This window comes from Arachis stenosperma, chromosome 4, assembly GCF_014773155.1.
Source record: "Arachis stenosperma cultivar V10309 chromosome 4, arast.V10309.gnm1.PFL2, whole genome shotgun sequence".
NCBI classification, from domain to species: Eukaryota; Viridiplantae; Streptophyta; class Magnoliopsida; order Fabales; family Fabaceae; genus Arachis; species Arachis stenosperma.
Window position 1 is genome coordinate 68,094,240 of NC_080380.1, and position 5,326 is coordinate 68,099,565.

At 39.8% G+C, this 5,326-nt stretch overlaps 1 non-coding gene across 1 annotated transcript; it reads left to right on the plus strand.

Moving 5' to 3' along the window:
• The first annotated feature begins 3,598 nt into the window (after positions 1–3,598).
• On the plus strand, positions 3,599–3,702 carry LOC130977408 (small nucleolar RNA R71). Its single transcript, XR_009085099.1, has one exon. It is a non-coding gene; the product is annotated as a small nucleolar RNA R71 (small nucleolar RNA).
• The last annotated feature ends 1,624 nt before the right edge of the window (positions 3,703–5,326 follow it).

Below are 5,326 nucleotides of genomic sequence, written 5' to 3' on the forward strand. Positions count from 1 at the left end.
TTGCATCAAATGTAAAGGGAATGGGGTGCAGGGAAATTAAAGAAAGCAATAGATCAGACTACAGAAAAATTGCAAAAGATTTAAATTGCATGAAAAGTAAATTCAATCACAGCAAACTCAAATGTAAAGTTGTAGAAAGTAAATTTGCAGAAGAATTATTAGAAACTGAAATTTCATGAGCCAAATTGAATACTGAAATGTAATAGTGCAAAAAAATAAAAGTGTATCAACTATGATAAGCTCTTTGGAGTCTCTAATCCTCCAAGAGAGATCTGGAGTCTTTAATCCTCCAGCCTGAGCCTTCTATTCTACCACCACTCCTACTGTGCGCCCCTCTCATTACTGTGAACTAAAGCCTTTTTATACGCATTCCTAAATTACAAATGAAATTGAAATTGAAAACAAATTACAACTCAAATGAAATTCCTATTCTAATTGTTTGTTGTGCCTTTGAGTGATGTCAATGGGCTCTGCTTGCTTTGGTGTGTCAATGTGCTTGGAATCAGATTTAATTGAGCAAAAATTCACTTCCAGGAGAGCGTTCTCTAAATGAGCACAGCATTCTCTAACGAGCACTCGCCATGCGTACGCGTCACCTACACGTACGCGTGGGTCTTCAAACATGCCACTTCCACACTGCCGCTCAGCCCACGCTTGCGCGTCCTTCTTCAGGTAAGTCCTACCCACGCATACGCGTCATGCATGCGTACGCGTTGATGGCTATACTTCCATTCCAATTTTTCTTTGCTCGAAAATGCTCACTCTTGCAACGTAGCGTTCTTTTGTAATTGAACGCCCATCACATCCACGCGTACGTGTCATGCATGCGTATGCATGGGTCTTCAAAAATCCTTGCCCAACTCGTAAGCGTTATGTATGCGTGCGCGTCGTAGGTTTTTCGCGCCAAGAGTGCTCTCCTTGTTTAAATCATGGGCCACGCTTTTAAAAGCATGGCCTAAGGCTCCAAAGCATGCTCAAACTCCAAATTGTGTCCAGAATTCTTCATTTGAGCTTATTTTGTGATTTTGCTTTTTTCCTTCATCTTTTCACCTATTATCAACCAAACAGATACATCAAAGCCTTGCATAATCATCAAATCTTGCATTATTCATATTATCAACTAAATCTTGCAAGAAATCTAATGAAAATGAATAAAATTACCAATGTTTGATTGAATTAAGACAAGCATGAATTTCTCACTCAAACACTTACTTATTGCCTAAAAATGCATGAAAACCAAGTAAAAACTAATGAAATAGGCTTGTGAAACTAGCCTAAGATGACTTGTCATCACAATACCAAACTTAAATCTTGCTTGTCCCCAAGCAAGCATTAAGACAGAACAAGAATGAGTGAAGACAGAGAAGAGGATAGTCTTTATTTGGAAAACATTCAATACTGGTTAACAGGGTTTTCATGCATGGTATCTTAGAGATTTTTATTTTGTGGCTTAGACATCAACACTCATTTAGATCTTTACTTGAATTACACAAAAAATTGAGACTTGTTATTACTTGGTTCTTGGTTTTTCTTGCTCTCTTTCTTTTGATTGAGATTTATTGCTTAGCTCAGGCTTAATGCTATGTGATAAGGCAGCTTTTAGAGTAAGCTTTCAGCCAGCATCTCCGCCCCAGTTAGTTCAAGATGCTAGGTGTTGAAACACCCCTATGGGCTTACTTGCTCAAGCCTCTCCTTAGAACACACATCACAGGCATTTAGCTTGTTATGTTCATCTCTGTTTGTTCTTTGGAAATTGATGCCCAGCACTTCTTTGGGTTACTAAATGCTTTGTCTTAAAGTAGCTCTTGATGGTGGACTTTTGATTGGCAATCCCGGGTTAGTTAACCCAAGTTACCGGGTGATAAAGTACCCCTTAGAACCTAGTTATCCAAGCTTATCTTTGTACAAGAACATCATAGGTATTTATCCAAATTTCCAGCCATTGGTGCCCAGCCTTGTTTATTTCTTCTTTTTTTTTGTTTCTTTTTCTTGAATTTTTTTCTTTTTATTTTGGACCTTTTTCATTTGTCAATTCTCATGAAATGTAACTCAAGTTCATATCACAAAGTCATGCCAACATTCTGCCTTATTTATAAGTCAACTAATGAACCAGCACATACCACCACATAACCTTATTTTGTCTCATATCATACCAGACTTTTACTCTTTCTCTATTTCACAGTTATTTTTCTTTTATTCAAGCATGAGGAACAAAGTATATAATTCAAGTAAGATGAAAGTGAATCAAGCACTTAGACTAGCAAGCCATAACAACATGAAAAAAACATTGTCATGAGGGACAGAGGCATTAAGTTGATGCTTGCTCCCAGGTCACAGAGCCCTTTATCAAACATTGTCTCTCCTATAACACAGGGAATGTGGAAACTCCCTGGATCCTTCTTCTTTATAGGTGGCCCTGTTTGGATAATAGCACTGCACTCCTGTTCATCTTATTATCTGTCCACCCTTCAATGAACTCTTCTTGGCCAGTAGCTCCTTTATATACTTGATGTAGGAGGGCATTTGCTGGAGGGCCTTAATGAATGGTATATTTATATCAAGAGATGCAAACATCTCGAGGAACCTTGAATACATTCTCCCTGCTACACCACCCTTAAGCCTTTGGGGGAAGGGTGCATATGGGTTCAGGATCTTCCCTTTCCTTAGCTCTTCCCTGAGTGTGGGTTGGGGTGCATGATTTTCCTTCGGGCTGTCTTGGAGGTGTTCTGTTTGTATGTCTACTTCCTCCACACTCTTCTCATCACTTGTGGTGATCATCTTACATTCTTCCCACCTGACCTTCCTTGTTTCTTCTCTTGGATTCTTCTCCGTGTCGTTGGGAAATCCATCAGTGGGTTTGGGAATTTGTTATGATAGATACCCTACTTGGGACTCCAGTCTCTTGATGGTTTCCCCTTGGTTTTTGATATTGGCTCGCACTTCATCCTTAAATACCTTATTGTCTTGGACTTCTCTACATATGTCTTCAAGTAGAGTCTCAATCTTTGAAAGTCTATCCTCGGTTAGTGATGGTGGGGTGAGATTAGGTGGTTGTTGATAGGATCTATGTGAGGTATGTTGGTGAGTTGCATTGTTGTTGGAATTGTGGTTGTGGCGTCTCTGGTCTTGGCCTTGGTCTTGTTGATTCCCCCACCCAAAGTTGGGGTAATTTCTCCATCCAGAATTGTAAGTTTGGGAGTATGGATCATGGATTTGTCTGGGTGAGTTCCCAACGTAGTTGGCTTGTTCCCAGTCACCTTATTCCCCTGCAATCACTCCTTCTTGAGCTGGTGATGAAGTGATGACTGCTGCAACTTGGTTTTCCTCCACCTTCTTGGTAAGATCTGCTAACTGCTTTGTGATTTTCTTATTTTGAGCCAGTAATGCATCCATGTGGTTTAGCTCCATTACTCCTCGAGTGCTGCTTCTTTCAGAAGCATAGAAGTAGTCATTCTCAGCTACCGTCTCAATGACATCTATGGCTTCTTCAATGGTTTTCTTCTTGTGTAGAGAGCCCCCTGAGGAATGGTCTACAGACTTCTTTGACTCATAAGAGAGACCTTCATAGAAAATGTGAAGCTAAACCCATTCATTGAACATGTCTGGTGGGCATCTTCTTGTTAAGTCCTTGAATCTCTCCCATGCCTCATAGAGAGTCTCAGCATCTTGTTGCCTGAAAGTTTACACCTCAGCTCTCAGCCTATTAATTCTTTGAGGAGGGTAGAATCTTGCCAAAAATTTGTTCACCACATCTTCCCAATTTGTTAAGCTCTCCTTTGGGAATGACTCCAACCACTTGGATGCTTTGTCCCTAAGTGAAAAAGGGAACAAAAGTAGCCTATAGACATCCGGGTGGACTCCATTAGACTTCACAGTGTCATATATTCTCAGCAAAGTGGTTAGATGTTGATTGGGGTCTTCTTGGGCACTTCCTCCAAATGAGCAGTTGTTCTGAACAAGGGTGATGAGCTGGTGTTTTAATTCAAAAGTTGTTGGCATGTATGGTGGACTTTTGGATGCTACTTCCACAATTTCCTGGATTTGGATTGATGTAAGAGCCTAGAACTCTCCTCTCTTGCCCAGTATGATTTGTAGGGCCTTCTCTGGCATGGTTGTGAGCTTCTCCTTCATGATTGTTTTCCAAATTCACCTCCATGTTTGTTTCAAAATACTCTTCCTCTTCCTCAGCACCAATAACTCCTTTCCCTCTTGCTTCCCTCCTTAATCTCCCGAGGGTCCTTTCCGGTTCTGAATCGAAGGAAGTTGAAGCTCCACTTCTTCTCCCGTCATACAATTAACAGAGCACACAACAAGAACTAAAATGAGGAGATTATTCTTGTTAGAGTGATTGTTAGTGTGAGTGGTGCAAATTATCAAACAGTTAGTGGGTTAGTGAGCAGAATTGTAAATAATAACAAAGAGAGAAAGAAAACAGAGAGGGTATAGGGGATGAGGAAGAAACTGAAAAACTGAAGGTAAATGGCTAGATAAAGTAATCAAACAAAATAAAAAAAATGCTCAATCTAGTGAACTTCCAACTTAATCATTGTTGATACAAAATCAATCCCCGGCAACGGCGCCATAAACTTGATGCACGAAAACTTGTCTCTCAACAAATTTTCCTTCGGTAAGTATACCGAATTGTCGTCAAGTAAAAACTCACAATAGAGTGAGGTCGAATCCCACAGGGATTGATTGGTCAAACAACTTTAGTTGGAAGAGTATGCTAGTTGAGCTAAACAGAGTATAGTTTGAGAATCGCAGAAAATTAAATAGCGGGAAAGTAAATAGCAAAAAATAAAGTGCAGAATCTTAAATGGAAATTTGAGGAAGTGATCATGGAAATAAATGGTAGAAAGTAAAGAGAATGGATAAGATCAGAAATGGGGAATTCATTGGGCTCAGGAGATGTTGTATTCTCCGGATCAAGTTCAATTTCATCTCTCCCTCAATCAATGCATCTATTGATCTCCTTGGCAATCTTAGGTGATTGGATCCCAATTCCTTGGCAATCCAATCTCTCTAAGCTTGAACAATTGCCCAATTCCTTGATTTAATTGCTCATGGGAAGAGATGAAGTATGGTCACTGATTACACCACATGTATTTCCAAATCAAAGTGTTGGGAGGATTACATGTCACTATATCTGCCCAGACCCCAATTTGGTCCAACATGAGAAAGCATTTCTAGCATGATCTCCTCATCCCTTTTCCAAGGCTCAGAGGAGACCCAATTATGGAGAGTTTCTTTTCCAAGACAACTAACCAATTGAACTAAGATCAAAAGCTTTCTAGTAAATCAAAAGAGATGAAAGAAGAAGAAGAAT